Source organism: Ipomoea nil, unplaced genomic scaffold (assembly GCF_001879475.1).
Source record: "Ipomoea nil cultivar Tokyo-kokei standard unplaced genomic scaffold, Asagao_1.1 scaffold3210, whole genome shotgun sequence".
NCBI lineage: Eukaryota > Viridiplantae > Streptophyta > Magnoliopsida > Solanales > Convolvulaceae > Ipomoea > Ipomoea nil.
In genome coordinates this window covers 414032-430774 of record NW_017619638.1, presented here as the reverse complement: position 1 = coordinate 430774, position 16743 = coordinate 414032, and positions in this window count along the sequence as shown.

The following is a 16743-nucleotide window of genomic DNA, read 5'->3' as shown; positions in this document are numbered from 1 at the left end:
TCGTACAACCCCTCGAGATACCACAAGGAAAGTGGGATTCCATATCCATGGACTTCGTCGGAGGACTACCCCCAACAAAAACAGGCAAGGATAAGATTTGGGTCATAGTGGACCGACTAACCAAAACGGCGCGATTCATCGCCATGAAGAAAATGTGGACAATGACACAACTAGCCCAAGCCTACTTGAGCCAGGTAGTGAAGTATCATGGAGTCCCCCGAAACATCGTATCCGATAGAGACTCCAGGTTCCTCTCACAATTCTGGAAATCACTGCAATTAGCCTTGGGGACACAACTAAAGCTAAGCACTGCCTTCCATCCCACCACGGACGGCCAAACCGAAAGGACCATTCAGACTCTCGAAGACATGCTAAGAGCCTGCGTGTTAGACTTTCAAGGGACATGGGAGGAACACCTAGACCCTATTGAATTCTCATACAACAACAGCTACCACGCGAGCATTTGTATGGCACCCTACGAAGCTCTATACGGACAAAAATGTAGAACCCCCTTATGTTGGGAAGACATGGTCGACCCAATAACACTAGGGCCCCAACACCTACAAGATACCATCACCAAGGTCAAGCACATCCGGGAAAGGATGAAGGCCGCCCAAGACATCCAGAAGTCCTATGCCGACCTAAAGAGGAAACAAGCCGAGTTCAACACCGGGGACAAGGTCTGGTTGAGAATCTCGCCCACACGAGGGGTGATGAGATTCGGAAGGAAAGGAAAGCTCAGCCCTCGATTTATCGGCCCCTATGAAATCATAGAAAAAGTCGGGAACCTAGCCTATCGCCTCGCTCTACCCGTTGAACTAGAACGAGTACACAACGTATTCCACATATCCCAGCTAAAGAAATACGTACACGACCCAAGCCACGTGCTTCAACCCGAGGTCGTGAACCTCGACGAGTCACTAGCATACGAAGAAAGACCCGTGAGGATCCTGGACACCAAGACAAGAAACACCCGTCGCCGAGCCATAGAAATGGTGAAAGTCCTCTGGAACAACCATGGGACCAAGGAAGCAACGTGGGAGCTCAAAGACACCATGAGGGAACGCTACCCCGAACTCTTCACACTAGGTAACTAAGAGAAGGTCACACGGCAAGGACCAAGCTTAGGGGACGAAGCTTTCCGTTAAGGGGGGGGAGAGTGTAACACCCCGTGTTACGACCCCTAAAACCAATTAATCCTTTAATCAATTACCCAAAAGAAAGAATTAAATTACAGAAATTAATTAGGAAAAGTCCACCATAGTCCGTGGGCCCCCATCTCTAAACCCAACCCCTAGTCCTAGAAGGATTAGATCCTAAAATAAGACCCTTAGATATATAAATAGGGAACCTAGAGGGCACCTAGAACCCCCCACAAGAATAACGCCCCACCACCCCAAAAGAGCTCCAAGAATCCCCTTAGAAGAAATCAAGAAAGCAAGAAAGCTTAAAGAAAGACCCTTCATAGCCAAGGAATTAATTCAGGCTAAGAGGTAACCCATGTCTCAACAAAACCTATTTTCATAGCTATGATTTCCCCCGTAGGATTTCCCCGTATTATTGTGTACTGATGATTTGTGATCTTATTATTGATGATTGCTGGGATAATTCCATGGGTGATCTTGATATTGGGAGATTCTTGATAATTATGGTGTTCTTAATGATTATGTGGAGTTCTAGATGATTATATGTTGTTCTTGATAATTGTATGGCGTTCTTGATGCTTATGTGTTATATGTACCGAATCTTGTAATTAGAAGACGAACCGTATTCTTGTTGATGTAAAAGTAATTAGAACCCTAGGTTGATGTTCTTGTTGGCGTTCTTGATGCTTATGTGATATTCTTACCGAATCTTGTAATTGGAAGACGAATCGTATGCTTGTTGGTATAAAAGTGATTAGAACCCAAGGTGGTATCGTATGATATTGTTCTTGGTGTATCGGGTGGGGAAATCGCATGTTTGGGTGTCGATTATGTTTAGAAAAGCATGATAGGTTATGTGCCGTACGTTTCTCGTATTTGATCCGTTAATTGTCTACGTGTTGATCGTTAATTGCGTTGTAAAGTGTCTAAGCATGGTTTCAGGTTCCACAATGGTTCCCAGGGCGTTTTGTGTATAAAGAGTCAGTGGGGGGTAGGTGGGGGGGTAGGGGACCCCGCCACCAACCCGCGGCCAGAAGGGATGCCTCCGGCAGCGGGCAGCCGACGGGCGGGCAGCTGCCCGCCGGCGACCCGCTGCCCGGAACAGTGCTTACCGGCGGGCAGCCGGCGGGTGGCCCCCTACCCACCGGCTACCCGCTGGAAATCTCCCCCATTCGGGACCCCGGCTTCCTCGTTTGATGTTTCACCGATCCCCGTGGTGTCCCAACAGACTCCGTTCATCGTGCCGTGTCTAGTTTGGTGTTTCGGGTACCATTCGTAGGTTTATGAGTATTTTATGTTGCATGCTAGTTGAATTGGTATCTCGTTGACCTAGGTGGAAGAAGTATGAACCCCTTAGGACCATTCTTAGTATGTGAAGGATCACGCATAGGTTTTGTTATACGCTTTCTCCCCTTCCCAATGTGTTAATGTGGGCTGCATTTGCTTGCTATGTGTTATGTGTGCATGACACCCCAATTCGGTTGCCATCGGATTGGTTATTCCTGAGCAGCGGTTCAGAAGCTGGCTGCGGTCAGATTTACACTCTTGGGCTACGGTCCACCGTTTGGTTGCGATCAAACGTTTATACATGAGCTGCGGTTCATACTTTCCTAGTTGCGGTCAGATGACATACTCTTGGGCTGCGGTCCACTGTTTGGTTGCGATCAAACTATGATGAGCTGCGGTTCATCGGTCGGTTGCGATCGACCCCTCCGTGTTGCGATACGGGGCAGGGTGCTGCGGGGCCGTTTCAGAGCTATATGCACTAACCCTCATGTATGGGCATGCGATTGGTCCTGTGGCGCCAACAAAGTGTGCTATGTGATGAGATATGAATGAGTTATGAGTATCTTGAGGGATGTGACTATGGGATTTATGCTGGGGATTGTTTATGTTGGGTTATGTTTATTAATTGTGCTCAGCTTTATCTGTCTTGCCTGTTGTGGATTGTATACGCTTGTTATAATTGTTGCTTGTGTCTAGCCTTATCTGTCGAGTCATTCCCGGTTTTAAAAGCTAGAGTTCGTAGAATATATCTTCATGCTCAAAATGGTTTTCATATATCTATATATATATATATATATATATATATATATATATATATATATATATATATATATATATCTATATGTATTGTATTTCAACGCGTTGGAGTGGGTTACCAGCATCTCTCGCTGAACAAATATATTTGGCTTTCAGGCACAGAGGATTAGAGCACCGGAGCGCGCTAGACTGAAGCGTAGAAGTAGAGTAGTTTCCCTTTCGGCCTGCGTGCCATGTTATGCATTTATATTTCGGAGGACATTAGTTAGATAGCCTGTGCACCTGGGTTCTCTAGCCCAGGTGTGGCATAGCACCTCGTACGCTTATGTTACACTTTGGGATTTAGTGAGATGTTATCCTTGTTATATAAGTTTTAAATGTTCTTGAAAATCTGAGGTGTTACAGCCCGATTCCGCCCAAGGCCACCGCCACCGCGCTGAGCCGTCGCCAGAACCAAGCCACACCGCCGCCCACTCGCCGTCAAGAAAGCCACGTCACCGGAAGCTCGCCGGAGTCACGCCAGAGCCTCGTCGGAACCCTCACCGGAAGTTCATCGGAAAACACTACCCACCCAAAAATGCCGAAAAAACCCCTCGGAACCCGCACCCCGGAATGGAGCAGCGCCGACTACACCGTGATCGGAGGTAAAGCTCTCGAACCCGACCAATTCTCTCCGGAATTGGTCGACATGCTTAACTTCCAAGGGCTCTTGGATACGTATCTCACCATAAAAGGGGATACATACCCCGAATTGGTGAAAGAGTTCTACCGTCACTTGGTGGCCGTCAAGCGTGGTGATAAATTGGAAATCACCGCCAAGGTCCGAGGCAAGGAAATCATACTTTCCGAAGGCCGCTTGGCCAAGCTCTTAAGACTAACCACCACAGGTGTGTCAGACTACGACCGAAAGGGATGGATTGGTACCCGAAACCTGGGGTACAAGGACTACCTCGGATACCTACTTGGAGAGGAAAAAGGCTTCACCTCGGCCACTCGGCCAAACAGGAAATTGCTAAACGCAAAGCAAAAGATACTAGTCATGATTGTAACTGATAGCCTGTTGCTTACAAATAACAAGAGCAAAGATGTGGGAAGTTTGGAGTGTACTTTTACTTACCTTCTAAAACACAAAATCAAGTTCAACCTACCGGCCTTCATGTTAAAACACATGGAGTTTTGCAAGACTAGTAACCGGCTTAGCCTACCTTACGGAATGATCCTGAGTTGGATCATGGAGAAGAAGGGAGTGGACCTGAGCCACACGGAAGTCAAGCCCGCAAGCGGCATGGTTTTCAATGCCCAGAACCTCCGTCGCAATGATATCTACTACACCGAGGGAGGACAGTATATCACCCTCGAGGAGATTTGCCTTAAACCCGAGGAGGAGCGAAGAGAGTTGGTTGACCGATTGGACATCTCCAACAAAAAGCTTAAACGGGCAATGCAAGATTGTGGGGGACTAGAGGGAAACGAGGAACAGGAAGAGGATGACGAGCCAAATCCACCGGCACCCGCACGAACAGGAGGAAACCCAAGGGGACAAAACGAAGAGTCTGTCAACGAGCGCATCCTCGCACAGCTCACCCAGCAAAACCAAATCATGGACGAAGGGTTCTCGTCCCTAATCCACGCAACACGCGCTTTAGATCAGAGGGTGGCAGCAATCGAGGCCATCCTGGGCACTCGCGGAGCATCCAGTTCGGGAGCAGGAAACCAAGGTAGACCCGAACTTACCAATCACCACGTCACTTGAAAACCAGTCTACCCCAGCAAGGACAACACATGGGGGCTACGTTCCTAACCAGGAGGCCAAAATACGGAATGTCCAGGGGCGAAAGAATGGGTTAACGCACCGGCCTCAGAGACGAAGCCTCTTGTAAGGGGGGGAGAGTGTAACACCCCGTGTTACGGCCCCTAAAACCAATTAATCATTTAATTATTTACCCAAAAGAAAGGACTAAATTCCAATAATTAATTAGGAATAGGCCCACCATAGTCCATGGGCCCTTATCCCTAAACCCAATCCCCTAGTCCTAAAAGGAATAGAACTAACCCTAATTAGGGACTCTTAGGTATATAAATAGGGGGCATAGGAGGCACCTAGAACCCACACCACAATAATCTCTCACCACACAAGAAGTTCCAAGAATCCCTCTAGGAGAAATCAAGAAAGAAGGAATCTTAAAGAAAGACCCTCCATAGCCAAAGAAATTAATTAAGGCTAAGAGGTAACCCATGTCTAAAAAAAACCTAATTTCCTTGCTATAATTATCTTCTTTGGCCTCCTCTCTATACTTGTGTCTTGATGAATCATTTATGATATTGATGATATGTTCTTGATGATTGTGAGATGGTTTTATGTGTGATCTTGATGATGATAAGAGGTTCTTGATGATTATGTGATGTTCTTGATGAATCTTTATGTTTTGGCAATTAAAAGATGAACTATGATTTTATTGATTTGAATATGATTAGAGCCCTAGGTTAAAATTGGGAATTTCGTATTGTGCTATTCTTGATATAATTGGGTGGGATTTCGCATGTTCGGGTGTTTATTATGTTTAGAAGTCATGATAGGATATGTCCTATATGATTCTTGCTTTTGATCCGTTAATTGTCTACGTGGTGTCATCAATTGAGTTTAAAAGTGTCTAAGCATGGTTTCGGGTTCCACAACGGATCCCGGGACGTCTATTTTGATAAAGATTCAGTGGGGGTAGGTGGGGGTAGGGGGACCCGCTGCCCGAGAAGGGCGTCGCCGGCAGCGGGCAGGCGACTGCCCACCTGGCACCCGCTGCCCGGAGGCTTGTCGCCGGCGGCCTGCCGGCGGGTGGTCCTCCACCCACCGGCTACCCGCTGGAAATTGTCCAACTCGGGACTCCGGCTTCCCCGTTTAATGTTTCCCCGACCCTCGTGGTGTCCCAACGGACTCCGTTTATCGTGCCTAAGTCTAGTTTGATGTGTCGGATACCGTTCGTAGGATAAATGAGTCTTATATATATCACATGCTAGTTGAATTGGTATTCCGTTGGCCTAGGTGAAAGAAGTATGAACCCCTTAGGACTATTCCTAGTTTGTGGATGACCACGCATATGTTTCTTTATACGTTTTCTTCCCTTTCCCAATGTGCTAATATGAGTTGCATGTGCTTGCTATGTGTTATGTGTGCATGATACCCCAATTTGGTTGCGATCAAATTGGTTATTTCTGAGCTGCGGTCAGAATTACACTCTTGGGCTGCGGTCCACTGTTTGGTTGCGATCAAACGTTTTACATGAGCTGGGGTACATATTCCTGGCTGCGGTCAGATGATCACTTTTGGGTTGTGGTCCACCGTTTGGTTGCGATCAAACGTTTTACATGAGCTGCGGTTCATATTCCTGGCTGCGGTCAGATGACTACTCTTGAGCTGCGGTCCACTATTTTGTTGCGATTAAACATTATGATGAGCTGCGGTTCATCGGTCGATTGCGATCGACCCCTTCGTATTGCGATATGAGGCAGGGTGCTGCGGGGCCGTGTCAGAGCTATATGCGCTGACCCTCATGTATGGGCATGCGATTGGTCCTGTGGCGCCACCAAAGTGTGCTTGTGTGTGATGAGATACGAATTGGGATGATGATATGAATGAGATGAAGTGAATCTGTGACCATAGGATATATGCTAGTATCTTTATATGCTTGATTATAACTGTTGAATGTGCTTATCCCTATCTGTCGAGTCTATTCTTGGTTTTAAAACTAGTGTCTCTTAAGTATATATCTTCCTGCTTGAAAATGGTTGTTCCCACAACAGTGTGATCACATTGTCCTTTCGTTTAAGCAGCAGTGATTCTTCTCAAGTTCATCATCTTAATCACCATGAACATATTGTATTGAGAAGATGCATGACAATCAAAGATCTAGTCTCATATAGTAGATAGGGAGAGTTTCTTCTTTCTTTCGGCGTAACCCTAATTCTTTTCGAGTAAGGGCACTTATAGATTCTTCAATAAACACTCTCCATAAATGACTTTGATTGTAGAAGGTAGGACTATAAAGGAGGAATGTAATCTCAGAAGATTTGGTCCATACCTTTCTTGAAAATATACACTAATCTTCTTTCCAAACTTGTCTGATAATACCGCGTAAGACTTTTTAGAAAACAGCTTCCTAAATCAGATCTTCAGTGTCAGTCCTTCTGTTGTTGCTTCTGATTGATCAGTCGTCTGTAGAGCTGGACGGACAGACTCTAAACCTATCTTAGTATGCAATAATAATATTGCCAATTATAATATGGGGTTTTTTGAACATTTAAAAATACTAACAAACTCCCCCTTTGGCTATTATTTGGCAAAACAACTCGACTATATAAATATACACAACATAAAGAACTAAGATAGGATCATATAAAGAAGCAGCCTAATAAGTCTGATCTGATTACAAGGAAAGGAAACAGAAACATAAGATCCAAAAAAGTTTATGATCAAAAACAAAAAAATGGTGCCATCAATAACAACGCCCAGCCTGGGCCAGAAGGTACCCAAACACAATACTACTCCCCCTTTTTGTCAATGATAGCCAAAGGTCAAGCATTGGAGGGAGTGTCACTGTCAGACTTCGCAGGATCAGTAGCAGCAGCAGATTCAGATAGGCTTAAACGAAGAAGAACGGTTGCCAGCTCAGTACGGGCCCCTGTAAGTTGCTTTGCAATAATGCTATGTACTGTCTCAAGATCAGCGACCCTTTCCTTCAACTGTATGGAAAGCTGAACATCCTTAGCATGAGGAGAATCATCAGACACAGCATCAGGTTCAGAAATGGATGGGGCAGTCGGAACAACATCTCGAAAGTGATCTCCAGTCAGCAGACGTTTATCAACAGTATAGAGCAGCGTTGGACTGATCACGTCACTAGGCATAGGCTCAAGACCCTGACTGAGTGGTAAGAATGCCAAAAATCAGATTTGGAAAGGGTAGTCTTACCTTCTGTTCCCGTGGATGAATCAAGGTAAGGATGTGAGAGTAAATCCATTTTCCCAGATCAATTGGCATCTTCATTCCAATTTGAAATAAGAAGCCTGCCAGTAGTTTGCCAACAGTGTGGAAATGGGCTGATGGGAGCCAGTTGTGAAGGGCCAGGCGATGTAAAATCACATATCTGGATGTGAGATGCGAGCTCTGCAGATAGTCCTTATCTCCTGTAGGCCAAGATTCTGTCTGTCCACCAGTAAGAGTTCTGGCCACCAAGTTCCAGTCAGTGACAGGGTCTTCTTGTACAGCAGACAAACCATAGTATTCATTGATCATGTCCGGCCCAAAAACGTACCACCTTCCTCTGATGAAAATCTGCATCGACCGTGGCCCAGTTAGGATGTCAATCTCGTCATTGAGATTGCAATAGAATTCATACGTGAGAAGCTTAGAGTATGGGCAGATGTTCGTGACAGTCTTCAACAGTCCGACTTCATTCAGCAAAGGTAAAATGTCACATACAGAGTTCAGCTGGTTCTCATCCACAGATCATTGAACAATAAGATCCCTTCTAACCATGGTAGACCATTTGGTCTGAGCAGTAGGAGAAACAAACTGAGGCCTGTAAACAGATGGATCAGTTTCTTCGACATGTTGAACCTAAGGAGTAATGCTTCGTCCTCTTGATCGTGTGGATGGCTTCCCTTTTCTGACAGATGGTGCAGGTACAGAAGTAGCTTGAACAGCAGGCCTCTTTTGCTTAACAGACGATCTCAGAGTCTTGAACACTTGTTCAATAGGCGGATTTCCTTCCGGCTTAACAGCCTAACTCGACTTCCTCTTCTTCTCAGGCTGATCCACATCAGCACTGTCATCACCAGTCTCAACAACAACCTTTACTGGAACATTCTTCCTTTTAGACCGTCTTGTTTCTTTGGTTGGGGATTGAACATGAGTCACAGAGTGACTGGAATCAGAAACATTGGCAGATGAGCTCCCAATAATATTCGAAATTTCTCGAATTTTGAAGGTCGTGGAGTCAGGATAAGCAGTGGCCTCAATAGTTGGAACATCAGATGGAATTGCTTGAGATCCATACACTTCAGCCAGTATTTTATCATCTTCGCTGGAGGATTCAGAAGGATGAATCACTCGATAAAGTTGAGGGATTGAAGCAGATGGTAGACCAGCAAAGTGTCGCACATCTTCCAGACTTTCACTTAATGATGTGGCAGTGTAGACTGGGATTCCACCTGTTTTCTCAGACTTGTGGGGGCTTGATAGATCAACAGTTTCAACATTAGCAGGTAAGACAGGAGTGTCATCGACAGAACAAACTTCTTTAGGGACATCAGCAATTGCAGCCGGAGGCAGAGCAATATTATCAGAAGCATAAACAACTAAACTCAATTTATTTGGCTCATCCGAGGACTTTTCTTTCTCATCAGACACATGCAAGACAACAGTTTTCACATCAACAGACGCACTCAAAGGCAGAGATGTAGAATCAACATTCACAGGGAGATTCTCGGAATCCAAAGCAGTTAAATTTTCAGAAATAACAGGCACACAAGATGGGGTAGCAGAATCATCAGGTTTATCAGGTGAAATTTCAATAGGAGTTTCAGAATTGTTTGACCTGTTTCGGAGGATCTCCTGTCTGTGTTTTGCCTCTTTCTGAGCAGCTTCAAGATACAGAGGTTGGGACTCCGCTCGCCGTCGAGAGACCTCAACATATTCTAGGGCTCGTTGTGCAAAATATCGAAGGAATGCCTCTACCCGATTTCCATCCGAGGGTTCTGGAATAGATACTGGAGAAACTTCATCACTGGCTTCGAAAACCATCATAAGCAGTTCAGTCGCATCATCTTCAGACCATTCTGCATAAAACTCTGGGTAGTTGGACATCACAGTCACCAAAATCTCGTCTCGAAGCAGAGGATGAAGTTTGAGCTTCTTCTTCATAGCAAACTGCAATAGCGTCTGAATGTGCTTAAGGGCCACCTCTGGAGAATGTGTCTTACTTCCGAGCTTGATGATGATATTTCTTATCGAGTCCGCCATTGAAGAAATTTTTTTGTGAGAGGAGAAGAACACAATACTGAGAGCAGATATGCTGAGAGAGAAAGGGTTTGAGTGCTGAGATGCTTGAAATCCTGTTCTATTCTTGGCCCGGTATCAAATAGACTAAAGGATGAAGAACCCTAATCAATGCGGCTTGTCAAATATCATGCAGACGCGATTGATTGACACAACGGTACAGCTTCTTTTTAGAAAGGAAACGGAACCCAAGGAAATTTGAATTTCGAAAAAAGATTAAAATCTTTTAAAATATCATTATGGCCAAAATAAAACCACTTAACAAAAATAGAGAGGATTCTTCAAAAAGAAGTCAAACCGTAATACTGACCCGTGTACACCACTCCTCTCTGACTGACCAACTGCTTTAATTAGTCAATTCTATAAATTCCCAGAGCAGACTTGAGAATTTCAAAACTATTAGAGTCCAGTGGCTTAGTCAGAATATCCGCCAGTTGTTTGTCAGTTTGAATGTATTCCAATTCAATTTCCTTGGATTCAACCAAGTCTCTGATGTAATGATGCCTGATGTCAATATGCTTTGTTCTGGAATGTTGAACTGGATTCTTGGAGATATTAATAGCACTGACATTGTCACAATAGAGTGTCATTATCCCTTGAGAAAGACCATAATCCAGAAACATCTGTTTCATCCATACCAACTGAGTACAGCATCCACCTGCAGCTATGTATTCTGCCTCTGCGGTGCTTAGTGAAATTGAATTCTATTTCTTGCTTATCCATGATACTAAGTTCTTTCCAACAAAGAAACATCCCCCAGAAGTACTCTTTCGATCATCAATATTTCCTGCCCAATCAGCATCACAGTATGCAACCAGACTCAGTTCACTGTCCTTGGAGTACCAAAGGCCATACTGCATCGTTCCTTTAACATATTTCAGAATGCATTTTGCAGCTATCAGGTGTGATTCCTTTGGGTCAGATTGATACCTTACACAGATTCCAACACTGAACATTATGTCTGGTCGACTGGCTGTTAGATACAGCAGACTGCCTATCAAGCTGTGATAGACTGTGTTATCCACTGATACACCAGTTTCATCTTTCGATACTTTTGTGGAGGTGGAGATTGGTGTCCTGGATGATTTACATGATTCCAGATCAAACTTTTTAACTAGATTCTTAGCATACTTCTCTTGTGAAATAAAGTATCCCTCAAGACTTTGCTTGACCTGTAGACCTAGGAAGTATGTCAATTGACCAACCATGGACATTTCAAACTCCTCCTTCATCACTTTTACTAACTCGTCAGTGTATTTCTGTAAAGTTGATCCAAACACGATGTCATCAACATAGATTTGGGCTATGGTTACATGACTTCCAGTAGTTTTTACAAACAGGGTTTTGTCAACACTTCCCCGTTTATACCCATGCTGGAGCAGATACTGTGTCAGTCGTTCATACCATACCCGTGGGGTTTGTTTGAGACCATAGAGAGCTTTTCGAAGCTTATAGACATATGAAGGATGATCTGGATCTTCGAAACCTTTAGGTTGAGCCACATAGATATCTTCATGGAGATAGCCATTCAGGAATGCTGTTTTGACATCCATCTGAAACAATGTGAATCCCAAAATACATGCGACAGCCAACAAAATCCTGATTGACTCGAGTCTAGCTACAGGAGCAAAAGTCCCATCATAGTCAATTCCTTCAATCTGAGTATACCCTTGAGCCACTAACCGAGCTTTGTTCCTAGCTATATTCCCTGCTTCATCAGTTTTATTTTTAAAGATCCACTCCGTTCCAATTACGTTAACACCATCAGGTCTTGAAACTAGATCCCAGACATGATTCCTCTCAAACTGATGTAGTTCCTCTTGCATTGCCTTGATCCATAGATCATCCTGTAAGGCTTCTTTAACATTCCTGGGTTCTATCTTTGAGGTATAACAAGCAGACCCAGATAATGTTATCTGATGGATGGTTTTTCTGAGTTCTGGTGGGTTTTTCTTTACCTGTATCATTTATGAGGTTTGTCTCTTGATCCAAATTTTCTTAATCTTCATTTGACGATTCTTATGGTTTGGGCTGACTGTTGCTATTAGTGGCAATTGGATCACTGAGATGGAGTTCTGTCACTGAATCTGTCACTGTTGTGTCTACTGACTCTTCTGGACTGTCATCTATAACCACATTTATTGACTCCATCACAGATTGAGTCCTCTTGTTGTAGACTCTGTAGGCACGCCTGTTTGGAGAGTATCCAAGGAAGATGCTCTCATCACTCTTTGGTTCGAACTTCCCTCTTTGTTCTCTATCAGCTAGCACATAACACTTTGTCCCAAACACATGAAAATACTTCAGATTTGGCTTCTTACCCTTCCAGATCTCATATGGTGTTTTGGTTGTTCCTGGTTTAAGATAGACCCTATTTATGGTATGACAGGCTGTGTGTACTGCTTCAGCCCAGAAGCGTTGCGGCTGATGCGAGGCATGTAGCATAACTCTAGCCATCTCTTGTAAAGTTCGATCTTTCTTTCCACTACTCCATTCTGTTGAGCAGTTCTAAGGGCTGAGAACTCATGTGATATACTGTGCTCAGAGCAGAAATCTGAATATAGTGAGTTCTCAAATTCCTTTCCATGATCACTCCTCAATCTCTGAACTTTTATTATAGACTCATTCTTTTCCTTCTGAACTCTTATACACAGAGTTTTAAAGGCCTTGAAAGCTTCTATTTTTTCTCTCAGAAAGTATACCCAGCTGTATCGAGAGAAATCATCTACACACACAAATATGTATTTCTTTCCCCCAATGCTTTCAGTCTGTGTTGGTCCCATGAGGTCTATGTGAACAAGATCTAGGCACTTCTCAGTGATGATGCCTCTTACTGCTTTGTGTGGAGTTCTGATTTGTTTCCCAATAGCACATGCACCACAGATTTTTTTCGGATCTATTCTGATCTTAGGTAGACCTTTCACTGCTTCCAGTTTTATCAACTTATCCATATCTCTGAAGTTTACGTGACCCAGTCGTCTATGCCAAAGTTTTGATTCATCAGATTTGGATAGGTGACAAGTAGTTCCATTTGCCAAAACATAACAATTGTCTGAGGACCGAGTTCCTTCCATGACAAGTTGATTTTCTTTGTTACTAACTCTGCAGCAGTTACGATTGAAGCACACATTCCAATTTTGATCACACAACTGACTGATGCTAATTAGATTCGCTTTCAACCCACTGACTAGCAGGACTTCTTCTAATTGAGGTAAACCTGGTACATTTAGGATACCTTTCTCAACTATTCTCCCTTTTTGTCCATCTCCATATGTTACAGCTCCACTGCTGGGTTGAACAGCCATCAGACACTTAACATTTCCTGTCATATGTCTGGAACACCCACTGTCAAAATACCATCTATCATCAGTTGTAGATGCAGTCAGAACAACGGTGGGGTAGCAGATAACTTCTAACTTTCTGACCCAAACCTGTTTAGTGAATGGTGTAATGGTCTTATTCTGATATTTTTCCTTCCTTTGATCTCTGTAGAAAAAATAACACTCAGGCCGAGTATGACCTTTTGTTTGACAGTAGTGACAAATAGGGGTGTAATATTTAACTTTGACAATATTATTTTTGAACCTTGAATAATGAGATTGATGAGTTAATCTGGCCAGGCCAGTATCAGCAGTCTGGTCGTACCTCCTTCCCTTGTTCTGCACTGACAGAGATGACTGGCCTTGTTCATAGTTGTGATCAGCTGTGGTCTTAGACATACCCTCTTTGATGAACTTAGGTGCGTTATTCGAAGGTTCAGCTCGTTCAAATCCCAAACCCTTTTTATCATTAGGATTTCTGCCAGAGTGTAGAATCTTATCTAGGGTAGATGTGGTGTCCATCATCTGGATATTTTTCGTCAGACTCTCCAATTCCTTGATCAGTTTTCCTTCTCTGGACCTTATCTGAGTGATGAGGTCTTCTTTTATGACTAGATCTGTATTCAGTTTCTTTAGAAGATCATCTCTTTGCTTCAGCTCTTCATTCAGATTCTTATTCACTTTCACAAGTTGTTCCCAGCTAGCAACAAGTTTTGCAAATTCTGTTTTAAGTTGAGTGTGTCTCTCTTCAAAATCATCAGTTGATATGTACGATTCTTCATCTGATTGATCTCCGTCTGACTGAAGGTCTGTAGCAGTAAAGAAGGCTACAAAGTTTCCCACATTATCATCTGACTGATCATTTGAAGTTTCCTCCTCATCATCGCTTAAAGTAGCTACAGACATAGCCTTTTTCCTCTTGAGATACGTTACACATTCAGCTTGTATGTGTCCATATCCTTCACATTCCCTACATTGCACTGACCGGTTGAGGGATTTACCTGTGTCTGTGGAACTGTTTCTGTTTTGTCTTGTTCGACCAGTCTGAGATTGATTGTTCTGTGAGAAAGGTGCTGTATCAGCCTTTTGATATGAGGAGTTGTTGCCTTTGTATTGTGTCCTGGTAGACTGACCTTGACCCTTTCTATTGAAACCTTTTAAGATTTTCTTGAAATTCTTGGTTAGAAGTGCCAAGGTTTCATCATCTATGTCGTCTGTGTCAGATTCTTCGATCAGCCTCAGCCACAAAGGCCACTGACTTTCCTTTTCTGTTGCTTCTAAGATCATCATCAGCAAGAACTTCTAGTTCATATGTGTGTAAGCTTCCCATAAGTTCTCCGACATTCTTCTTTTCCCAACCTGTGTGTTCCAGAATAGCAGTTACTTTCATTCGAAAGCGTTTAGATAAAGATCGAAGGATCTTTTTGACCACTCTCTCAACAGTGAATGGTTCTCTAAGAATTGAGGCTCGGTTCATAAGTTTCTAAACCCTACTGTGGAAGGTCGAAATGGTTTCTTCTTCAGTCATTCTGAGTGCTTCGAATTCTGACAGAACCATTTGTAGCTTTAACTGTTTGACATCACTAGTTCCTTCAAATCTGGTTTCAAGAATTTCCCATACCCGTTTAGCCTCTTTTACTCCTGTGACAAGAGTAAAAACAGATTCATGCAAAGCTCCTACAATTGAATTTAATGCCTTGTTGTTTAGATCTGAGGCATTCATTTCATCGTCTGTCCAAGTCTCCATGGGCTTATCTTCAGTAACTCCTTGTGCATTCTGAATAGTGGGATGACTCCACCCAGTTAGGACAGTACGATAAACCCTGGTACCTTGTGCTTGAAGATATATCTCCATGCGAGCCTTCCAGAAGGAGTAGTTATGACCATCTAGTTCTGGTGGTTTCATACTTGCATCCATCCTGAATACAAACAACCAGCCAACGAACACACAGAAAAGAAAAACTTGCGAAAGACAGAGAGAATGCAAAACTAAAAACAACTCGTCGGATCAAGTCACTATGTAGACTTAAAAGCTCTGATACCACATGTAATTTTGCATATTCTCTCTTTAGATAGATTAACAGGATTAATCAACTGTCAGAGATTACTGATTGATTCAGTTACGAAGTCAGTCAGTAATAATAAATCGTGGAGAAGTTGTAAGAGAAAGATAACAGCACAAAACCAACGACACAAAATATTTACCCAGTTCGATACAGTGTGTATCTACGTCTGGGGGACGATCACATAAGCGTCCAATCCACTAAATCATAATCCAATGTACAAAGGTAGATATACAATAATCTTACCCAAGTGCCCCACACAAGGTACATACCCAGTCTACACAGGTTTAGTGGATTGTTGAAGATGGAGAGCCATGCATACAGAAGTCCAATGAAATCCCTTCACTTGGAGAGCCCACTCTGATGCAGTCCACTTCAATGACGCTCTTTACAGTTGTTCCCACAACAGTGTGATCACAGTGTCCTTTCATTTAAGCAGTAGTGATTCTTCTCAAGTTCATCATCTTAATCACCATGAACATATTGTATTGAGAAGATGCATGACAATCAAAGATCTAGTCTCATATAGTAGATAGGGAGAGTTTCTTCTTGCTTTCGGCGTAACCCTGATTCTTTTCGAGTAAGGGTACTTATAGATTCTGTTAGGAATAAAGTGTAATGGTTTTGATATGCCAAATTTGTATTTGTAGATCCCCCAATTTTATTTCTAGGTCTAGTAGAGTCTTAGACCATGATCGGGAAATTATTTAAATTGGAAAAGAGAAAAACAGAGGAAGATGCATGAAAATGGAAGAAGAAGATATAAAGCCTAAAATCAAGAATTTGTCTGGAGAAAATGACAAATTGAAGAAGAAGATGAATGATACAATAATTCACGTCAATGCTACTCAAAGAAGATATCCCTGAAGAATTTTCGTGAAGAAAATTAATATTGGAAGAATGCATGAAATTGACTTGGAGATCAAGCATCTATGGAAAGAAATGAGTACATCAAATGTGATTGAAAATTTAATCAAAAGTTGTATGGACGAAGTGGATGATGTTTGATATGTTATGTGAAATGGCTCAAGTTCGAAACTCATCATTAATAATTTTACAAGGTAAAATTTGAGAATCCAAATTAAATTAATCTGATGGAGTTGGGCGCTAGTTTAAGCTTT